Source organism: Nomascus leucogenys, chromosome 4, assembly GCF_006542625.1.
Source record: "Nomascus leucogenys isolate Asia chromosome 4, Asia_NLE_v1, whole genome shotgun sequence".
Classification (NCBI taxonomy): domain Eukaryota; kingdom Metazoa; phylum Chordata; class Mammalia; order Primates; family Hylobatidae; genus Nomascus; species Nomascus leucogenys.
In genome coordinates, this window is record NC_044384.1 from 136385016 (window position 1) to 136396557 (window position 11542).

The following is an 11542-nucleotide window of genomic DNA, read 5'->3' on the forward strand; positions in this document are numbered from 1 at the left end:
ATCAGTCCACCTCAGCCTCCCAAAGTTCTGGGATTACAGGCGTGAGCCACCGCACCCGGCACAATGATCTTTCGAGCATCACTTTATGGAGACTAGAATAGTAGCAAGTATTATATAAAGTAGGAACCTACTCAAGCAATCTATTTAACAGTGTACAATTTATAATTTTTTTTCAGCAGAATCACTTTCATTTGTTTATGGACTATGCATTTTTACAGACTAATTTTGTAAACACTCACCAACTGATAAAAGATAAAAATAATCTGGAAACATGAAAAGCCAAGGGAAGCTGGTTTTTTTCTTTCTAATTCCATCAGAAATTATTTTATGCTGTGGTGGCAACATTTACTTAAAGAGGTGGCAACATTTTTTTTTTTTTAGGTGGCAACTTTTACTTAAAAAGTTTTCTAAAATTCTGTCCAAGATAGTTTATAGCAAAATGTTAAATGAACTGTTGTATTTATATTTGTACAGATCATGACAAAAGTTTTTAGAATTGAGTGACAAAACTTCCAGCTCTTTTCTAGGTGACCAAAATTCTGCTGTTTTATTTTTGAGTGACTGTAAAGTACTTGAGGACATAGTTACTGCCTTCATCTCTCAAAGCAAGCAAATGCTGTGTAGGACGTTATTTTTAAAATTTGTTTAGTCTCTGAGCCTTCCCTTCAAAGAAAACCATACATAAATAATACATTATCACCCAGCTAAGGATGGAACTGCCCCAGTTGGCACTGCGGGGTTATAAACAGCATGGTCTAAAAACCGCTGGGGTAGTTGAAAGACCCTGCTTTAGAATCAGATAGATAGGGTAGTTTAATGGCAGATTTCCCACTTTCTAGCAGTGTGATCTTAAATTATTTATCTCCTCTGACCTTTAATGTTTTTGTACAAAATTGTCTCCAAAAAGGGCTACCGACAATATCCACTATCTCTCTATATATGTGCTGCTCATCCTATCCAGAGGTAGAGTCTGTTTCTCTCCACTTTAAACCTGAGCCAGCTTTGTGACTTGCTATGATTAATGGAATATGGCAGAATAGATGTAGTGCCAATTCTGGAACTAAGTCATAAGAGTTTAGCTAGTGTCTGTTTTCATGCTTGTGGAGCTATGGGTCACTGCGTAAGAAGTGCAATGATCCTGATGGAGTTAGAGGCCAGTCCTTCCTCCCTTAGTTCCGGTCATCCCATTTGAGGCACCAGACAAATGAATGAAGCCATCTGGGGTGCAGCCATATAATTGAACTCAGTCTTCACCGAATGGAGGAGAAGAACCACTGGGATGAGCCCAGCCAACTCACAGTATTATGAGAACTAACGAATCATTACTGTTTAAAGTTTAAAAGTTTTGGGGTGGTTTGTTATACAGCAACAAAGAAAGCATTCTTCATCTATGAACTTGAGATAATTATAATTAGTTGCTGGTGTTATTATAAGACTTTGAAATTTTACACATCACATAGCACCAATGTTGGTGCTTAATTCTTATTATTTCTCCCCTTTTCCTCCCTTCAATTACGCTTATAAACTTGGGGAAAGAGGACAACTTAAAATACACTGGTTCCTTCCAAAGCATGCCTCTCTTATCATTTGCTAATCATCACAAGTGTTATTAGTTCATTCTCACACTGCTGTAAAGGAAAGCCTGAGACTGGGTAATTCATGAAAAAAAGAGGTTTAATAGACTCACAGTTCTGCAGGCTGTACAGGAAACATGGCTGGGAGGCCTCAGGAAACTTAACAATGATGGCAGAAGGCTAAGGGAAATCAGGCACGTCTTACCAAGACAAAGCAGGAGAGAGAGAGTGAAGGGGGAGGTGCTACACACTTTTAAACAAACAGATCTCCTGAGAACTCACTCACTATCACGAGAGCAGCAAGGGGGAACTCTCCCGCCATGATTCAATCCCCCCCCACTAGGTCCCTCTCCCAACGTTGGGAATTACAATTCGACATGAGATACAGATGGGAACTCAGAGCCAAACCATATCAACAAGTCTCAGCTGTGGGATAACAAGTGCTCCTCATTAAACAATTGTCTTTTAATCAGAGAAATGCAAATCAAAATCACAATGAGACACCATCTCAACCGGTCAGAATGGCCGTTATTAAAAAGTCAAAAAGCAACAGGTGCTGTCAAGGCTGAGGAGAATGGGAAATGTTGATACACTGTTGGTGGGAATGTAAATTAGTTCACCCACTTACGGAGGTTTCTCAAAGAATTTAAAACAGAGGTAACATTCGACCCAATGCTCAGTCGACCCAGCATTTGACCTTGAGCAAAGTTTTCCTCTTTCCCATACTGTACATGTGTTCTCCCTCTCATCAAACATCTTCCCATATCTGTGAACATCTTAGGCATTGGGGTTTAGAGGGTAGGGGAAAAGAGTAATTGAAGGGAGAAAAAGGGGAGAAAGAATAAGAATTAAGCACCTACATCAGTGCTATGTTATGTATAAAATTTCAAAGTCTTATAAGAACCAAAATATGTTCCTCTGGGTGTACATCCAGAGGAAAATAAATCAATACACCAAAAAAAAAAAAATGACATGCACGTGCATGTTCAGCACAGCAGCTTCACAATAGCAAAGACATGGGATCAACCTAGGTGCCCATCAGCAGTGGACTGGATAAAGAAAACGTAGTACATATACACCACGAAACACTATGCAGCCGTAAAAAAGAACAAAATCATGTCATTTGCAGCAACATGGATGCACTTGTGGGGGGCATCATTCTAAGTGAATTAATGCAGGAACAGAAAACCAAATATCACGTTCTCACATACAAGTGGTAGCTAAACACTGGGTACTCATGGAGATAAAGATGGCAACAATAGACACTACAGGCTGCTAATGGAAGGTATGAAGAACAGAGACGTGGGTTGGAAAACTAATTATTGGGTACTATGGTTAGTACCTGGGTGATGGGATCACTCGTACCCTAAACCACAGCCTCACACAGTATACCCTTGTAACAAACCTGCACAGGTACCCTGCAAATCTAAAATAAAAGTTGAAATTTAAAAAAAAGAATGATAGTATTTGAAAGGTACAATAATTAATACCCTTCTTTATCACATTTATTCCGAACCACATGAGAAATTAAAGATGTGTGTAAGGAGGGGCATGAAGATATTACCACAACAACTGGTTGAGGCTATTTGGAGGTTTTAACTTGGTATAGAACCAAAGAGGTTTCCAAAAGCTGAGTCCCTCTTACACAATTACACCAGCAGTCCCAGGCATTATTAGTCTGGTAGTGCCTTCATCTGCTGCGGCCAACAGCCTGGCAAAGCGGGGCTGAGGACTACCCTCATAGCTTTCTTTGCACGTGGATGGGAGGAAACGCCAGGAGTGGTGAAGAAACATGCCTCTTTAACAACTTCTGTCGTGCTCCAGATTTTCTATTCTACAGCCGTGGAGTATGATATGGACATTGTACTGCCTGTGAATTCTTTTTCACTCTCTGCTTGTTTATGTTGTTCCATAAACCCCCCACTATACTTATGCGATGACTAAGTACAAATACGTCTTTTTAAAAATTCCTTTTTCTGGAGTAATTGCCTAGCAAATGGCTCTGCTATGGTATAATTTTTAGAAAAATAGACCTTCTTTACAAACAATTATTAAAAAAAACAACCTTGTCCTCAAAAATGTGTGTTATCAAAATGCCCTCACAGGCCATTTGAATACCCTCTCTATTGCTTAGCTTGCAGGATTTGCTCTTACACACTAAAACATTAATGGCATACAGTAAATTTCCACTCATTTGCAAGCCTTTCTATTGAGTAATAATGTATTTGCTCTATGATTTTAATTGCAAATTGTGCCCTTAGAACTCCTTGGTAAACATTTTCTTAGTAAAGTACTGCAAGCGTATATGCATCTATTATGCCGGTCAGTAAAATATTTGCATTTAAGTAATATTACACGAGATAAAAGCAAGCAAATTTCCATGTTGACATTTTCATCTGTTCTCGCCATTATTCTAGGAAGACAAGTTATACTAGAAGTCTCCATAATTTAACTCAGTTTAGCTCTTCTAAGAAAAAGAACCTGTTCCAGATGTGATATATGACTGGGTGCCTAGACATTTTGGTTTGCCCAGGATAGGTCTGGTTTATGCCAGTTGTCTTGGCATAATTATTGATAGTGCTTTCTTTAATTCATAAACGAGTCTAGGGCTTGGACAGTAAATTATATGGTTATTCTATATACAACTCTAGTATTTGATCAAGATTAACTAGAGACCATATACGAAGATCTAGGCTCACAAATAATGAGATCTCAGGATTACATCATAGTACACTTATCTAGCACTAAATGTTTCTGTTACAAGTGCAAAGAAAAAAAATAAAAACCCTTTACAATGGCACCCTGAAGTATATTTTCAAGCCATCCAGTGTAATAATGACATTTTGGGAAGTAACCACAAGGTAGGATTCTAAATGCTTCTGATGCTTGACTATTTGACCACCAGAATGTGGCCAAAGAGTCAAACGTTTACAAGCAGGATGACATGATGACAAAGAGAATGTGGAACGTATGGTATTAAGAACAGAGCTAGGTGTCACAATAATTTATATCTTGTAACTATGGTTTATTAATATTGATTAATATCCTGTCTCTACAAAAAAAATACAAAATTTTTTTTGATGGTGTGTTCCTGTAGTCCCAGCTACTCAGGAGGCTGAGGTGGGAGGATCACTTGAGCCCAGGAGGTGGAGCTTGCAGCGAGTCATTATCACATCCACACACTCTAGCCTGGGCAATAGATGAGACTCTGTCTCAATAAATAAATAAATAAATAAACAAATAAATAAACAAAATAGAAGAAATGTAATCCCCAATGAGATGATATTTAGAAATTGTACCTTTGGGAGGGAATTGGATTATGAGGGTGGCAACTTTGTAAATGGGATTAATGTCCTTATAAAAAGAGACCAGAATAGTAGCTTACTCTTTCTGTCATGTGACGATACATTGACAAGATGACCATCTACATACAACCTGGAAGAAAGCCCTCATCAGAATCTCACTACACTGGCACTTTGATCACATGCTTCCAGCTTCCAGAACTGTGAGAAATAAATGTATGTTGTTTATAAGTCGCTCAGTGTATGGTACTTTGGTATAGCAGCCCAAACTGGTTAAGATACTAGTGTGGATTTGTCTACATTTTCAAGGAAGAGGAAATAAAAGTCTTGGTTTTTCCAGAGGATACAACTAGAGAAACTGTACCTACAAGGATGCATTTTGTGTCTGAGGAATGATTGAATAACTTCGGCTCATATAACAGGCAGTGTCTTCTACTTAATATTTGTCAGAAAATTTAAATTTGTAAATAGTATTAGATAAATAATGAATTTTAAAAGCAGACATTTTCTTTAAAAAAGGAAAACCCTTGTTCTTAGATTAGAACTGACTTTATAAACAATTTTCTTATAAGTTATTGGAGGAAGCCTCTGAGTATAAGGGCAACAAATAGTTTAATAGATGTTGATGTCTAAGATGAATTGGCTTAATAGTTGCTGTTGAGGTGCTGCCATCACCATTTCAGTATTTTAACAAAACATACTCTTCATAGGCACTTGGCCATCAGGTTGAATAGTTTGCCAAGCAGTGAACAATTGAGGAAATGTTTTCTCTATGTCTTTGCATTGACATAAAACAGAAACAGATGCCACTTGGGGAAATTGCCACGGATTCAACTGCGTTGCCCCACAATTCATGTGTTGAAGCCCTCACCCCCACTTAATGGTATCAGCAGATGGAGCCTTAGAAAGCTAATTAGGTTTAGATGAGGTTGTGAGAGTGGGGCCCTCATGATGCGACTAGTATCTGGATGAGAAGAGACACCAGAGCTTTCTCTCTCTCTCTCTCTCTCTCTCTCTCTCTTTCTCTCTCTCTCTCTCTCTTTCTCTGTCTCTGCCATGTAAGGGCACATCTGGAATGAGGCCATCTGCAGGTCGGGAAGAGATGCCTCACCAGAAACTGACCATGTTGGCACACTGATCTCACACATCCAGTATCCAAGACAGTGAGAAAGTAAATTTTCCTTGTTTAAACCACCCAGGCTATGGTATATTTTTACAGCAGCCCCAGCAGACTAAGACAGAAATAAAGGAAATCAACCACAGTCCTTTTTATTTTTTTGAATAAATTATTTTTGCCTAAATTAAGAAAATACTAAAGATAGCAGCCCTTCTTAACATTTTATCTTCAATAGATAAATGCATCTTTGAAGAAGTCATCCTAATTGCATTACCAGGGAGTGAAAGGATCTATTTTTTATATTACTCCAGTTAATTTTTTTCAGCTTTATATCGACAGTGAAAAGACTGAAGAATTAAACATATTTTATGAATTAAAGAAAAATAAGCTCAATCTAAAAAAAATCCATGTTTAAATGTTTGGATGCTGAAGAAAGGGATTTATTATTGTGTTGAAGGTTAAACCAGATGACCTTTCTAAACATTTCCAGTTCTAAATTCTGCAATTTAAGAAATTGTCACTGTGTTTAACTATTTGGTAGGATCCAATTAGCCATCCTGTCAGGACCTTTGTGAACCCAGCAAAAATTATGCCAGCTTGAAATGAGAGTTAACAAGGAGTCGGGTAACTCCTTTATCTGGCATGAGGAAATTCATTTAATAACACTAGGGCAATGCAATTGCTTTAATTGCCTGAGCAATGTCATTTAAAGTTAACCAAGTGCATATGAACATAAAAAGAACTGCACAGAAAATAAAGACGAAGTATATTCTAGACTTACATTATTCATGGAAGACTAAATTTAGACCATCAATTTCATGAATTTATTGCTGAGTTTCCAGGATAACTAAATGTCAAGAAATAAAATGAAAATAATTATACCTTTACTCAAATATGATTCTAGAATCTCTATTTTATGCAATCCATAGATTATTGTTGAAATATGCGACCATGTGCATGTATATATGAAGCTCTTTTTAAATTACTTTTGCATACACATATTTAATTCTGTTTACATAACACATGCATAAATTAGTAATCAGTATCTAAAAAATGATTAGTGTTTGAGTTGACTTAGACAAAGCATGTTGAATTTGGCATAGTGAAATAATACTTGTCAAAAATGTGATAATCTATTAAAAGTAAATGTAAAATGAAATCTTTGTCATACAGAAGCTTAAATTTCATTCGAAATAAAGATAAAATATAGAAATATATTTTTAAAAGCAATTCATGGTAGTAGAGATCTTTTAAGTTACTTTTTAAGCTATTATAATTATTGATATTATTAGTATTTGGCACACAGTGAATAGGAAAGAGCTTTAAGGTACCATTCTGCATGCTAAGTTTGATTAGATGATGGTGCTGCCTGTGATGGTGATGAGGTAGGAGGTCAAAGACCCAAAAGATGAGTGAAGACAGAATTATCAGGAAGGCGCTTATGGACAAGGTTGCCTTTGATCTGGACCTCGAATAATGTGTAGAATTTGGACAATCAGATAAAAATTTGGGAATTCTACTGATGCGGGACAGACAAGCCACCAAACTGGGGCTTAGTCCAAGAGGGTTCTTGGCTTTGCTCAGGAAAGAATTCAAAGGCGAGCTGGTGTGGTGTTAAACAGCAGCTTTGATTGAAGGGGCAGTGCGCAGCAGAGGCAGGGCAGGGGTTGCGGAGCAGGGCTACCCCATAGACAGTGTGCCCAGAATAGCAGCTGAGAGGTAGGTCTGCAGTCATGTTTACAGCCACTTTTAATTATATGCATATTAAAGGGTGGAATTTGTAGAAATGTCTACGATGAGAGTGGTAACTTCCTAGCTGTTGAGTTGTTGCAATGGAAAGGGGTGGTGACTTTCAGGCATTGCCATGGCAATAATAAAATGACATGGCACACTGGTAGGTATGTCTTGTGGGGACGTGCTTCTACCTTGACCTGTTTTTGCAAGTTCTCAATTTGGTCGAGTGTCTAAGCCCTGCCTCCAGAGTCAGATTCTGGCTTTTTCCTCACTACCACTCTGAATGAATTAAAAACCACAATAGCTTTCATGTTTTCATTTTTCAAAGCAGAAATGGCATAACTTCTTTTCTGATTATAGAAGCAAAGATCATATGAGAAGGATGATGGGTGGTGAGGCTGTGAGTGTGGCGTATGCGTGGGATGCAGAAACAGAAATTTTCCTTTTTTGACCATGTATTCACGAACACTGAATTGATGGCTATAAAATAATTATCAGTTGAATGGAAACTATGCATGGGAAATATTTTTGTAATTCAATCATGTTTTTCTTCTTTAACATATACAGAATTGTATTGTATGTAGTCACGACACATAGCTGAGAACTCAGCATAATTATACAGGATTGAAAAATGTGTAAGGACCCTGCCTCAAAAAAGGCCTCACTAGGAAACACAGATTTACAGTCAACAACTCTGGATGGATGGATAAGACTCATATGAAATTTTCTGGAACTGTCCCTTTCTACTTCTGAGTTCAACTTTTTATATATGCGTCTTAAATTCAAGAAGTTGGAGCATTCCTGCCCATGGCCTTATGTGACTAGATATGAGCAACACTTGACCTGGGCCATGAGTACCTGATAAACTCTGGAATTTATCAATGCATCATCTGATTACAAAATGCAGTATATAACATTTTAGGCACAAAGTTGTCATCCAGGCTAATTCATCCTTCTCTGACTCCATATCTCAGCTCAATGTCACCATATTAGAACAGATGATACTTTCCTCTGACATCTCTAGGAATCATGTAGCACACTATTACAGTAGCTGCAAAGAAGCATTCTAAAATAAACAGAATAATTAGTAATAATTTGGTATATGTTCTTCTGCTTTTCTCTCCATATATGCATATATGCTCACACCTACCCACTCAAACATAGATAGAAACAAAGGATCAAACAATATGTGCTGTTTTCTAAATAGCTTTAGTCATCTTCATACACCAAGGGCGTATTTCCACGTAAAAAATATAGAGAACTGAGTCACTATTTTAAATGTAACTTCTAACTTCCTCTCTTTCTCTTCATCATACTGGCCTGGTAAAACCTCAACACTGGCTTAAGGCATAATCATCTGCTCTGCGTATGCAGAAAGTGTTTGGAGGGAACATCACATGGACTCAGTTTGCTTTTAATGCATTGCTCCAAACCTTCGCTGAGCACTCAGCACTGCCTTGGCAAGCCTAATTATTTCCTTAGTTAATTGAGTCTTCTGCTTTGTTATGTCAACTATTTTTCATTCTATCCTTTCTCCAACTTCTATTTTTGAGAAAAGAGCTTCTTTTTTCTTCTGACACAAATGTCCAGCCTAACAGTAGTTAGGACTCCTCTGTTTCCCCGCCAATCGAAATAAATTGTCCTTGCTCATCATTACGGCCTAACTCTTCACTTGAACACTGCAGCTCATGCTTTGCTTTCTATCAAAGGTTTTTACTCCCACAATTATCTTTTTTCCTCTCTGGCATAACCAGTTTGTTTTCTCACCTAATGGATCATTTCTATCAACATGCAAACATCATAAAGTATTTTCAGTCTTAGGGAAACATCCCTTCTCCTAATTGCACCCTTAATTGTCCTTCAGTGACCACCATTTCTCTGCTCCTTTTTCTAACAAAATCTCTTGAGAAAAGTTGTCTATATAAACTGTTCCCTATCTTCAAAGTTTTTATTTTTCTTGAACCCACTGAGATTAAGCTTTTCATTACACATATCTGGGTCATGTGAAGAAGCATTTCACAGGATGCTTGCTAGGTCCTTTTCCCCTTTCTGTCATTTAAATGTTGGCCTGCTCCAAGGTTTCACTTTTCCACCAAGGATTTTCTTATCTTCACTTTTTCCTTAGGCAATTTCGCCCATTCCCAAGGCTTTACATACCACATATACACTAAAGTTTCTTTGCCAACTTCTTCCCTGAACTGCAGATTCATATATCCATGTAGATCATATATCCCACTGCCACTTGACAGGTCTCTTTGGATGTTTCAGAAGCAACTTAAAATCAACATGTTTTAAAAGGAACTTTTATATCACCCCTTACCTTCTCACAATCTTCTAATTTTTTTCTGAAGACACTGATCATTGCTCACCATCTAGTTTCTATTAACCCTTTTTCTTTGCATGCAGAATCTTGATTCTGTTCAGGCTGGCAGTGTGCCCAGTTAAAATTCTAATCTGCTCGGGACTATGTCATATCAGCAGCCCTAGTCTCATGAAAAGGACTGGAGGAAATCCCTTTTATTCTATTCTCTCGAAGAATATGCACAGTATAGCTGTCAACTGTTCATTGGAAGTTTGGTAAAACTCACTCATAAAACTGACTGTATGTCATTTTGTGTGTGTGTGTGTGTTAGAAAGTTAAATTGGATTCAACTTAAAGGAGAAAATATAACATATATATACTTACATTTGAATGGAAACTATTAATTATGAACGCCTAACATGTAACAAAAAGATTTATCAGTTTATTTGGGCAGAGTAGCTAAATTGGCCACAAAGGGTATACAAATATTTTGAATACACAGGCAAATGGTATCATGAGCACATTGCCTGGTATATAGTAAACACTCCATAAATCCTGAAAATTGTTAATGTGATTTACCAAAGAAATTGTGTGCTAAAGAGACTATTGAGAATCTTATTCTAGCTTTTCAAATTAATAGGCAATCTAATAAAATTGAGATTCATAAACTCAAGTTTCACTTGAGCTTTTAATCATTAACATATTATTATTCTTTTTATATGTGTTGCTTATGAATTTTTTATTATAGGTAGAAGTTGTGCATTTTTTTAATGATCACCGTAGTGAGTTTTGAATAATACTGGCTTCTGCTTACAACTGGATTTGTAAGTTAAATGTATTCAATTTATCTCATCTTGTTTGATGCTTTCCCAAGTATTTAAATAATTATTCTAAAGTTAATCAACTTTAATAAACATAGTGAAACTAAATTTCTTCTAATTGGTCTAATTCTAGATATAAACTTATATCATTTCCTCTAACAATCACAAGTCTAAATTAGTTACTCAATTACACATTTTAAATGGAAATTACAAAGCCATCACTCTACTAGGCCATTTTCTCAAACTATCAAAACCGCACAGCTTCCTACGTATAAAATATTAATGCTACAGTTTTGATTCTTAGTTAACTGAAATTACTTTTGACCAGAGATGTCTCCTCAGTGTGTCTTCTAGAGGTGTAGACACCCAGGGTGATTGATCTCAGCCCCCACTAAAGAATCATAATTTAGAGAGTTACTTTCTCAGTACGCTGGACAAAGCAGAAAGACCCCAAATTTTGGCCATTTCACCAACTGGATTATTGTTGGTGACTACAGTAAGACGTGTACACAGACCCTAATGGAAATTTTTATATCAATGATTCCATAATGCTTTGAATTTGATTTACTGCAGGACCTTAAGGTGTCAGTAAAACAAGTTACCTAATTTTTTCCATTCCTTCCCAAGCAGGCAGTTTCCAATCCAGTATTCAACTGGATTGGATTTTGCATTTGCCTGTTAAGCTATATAAA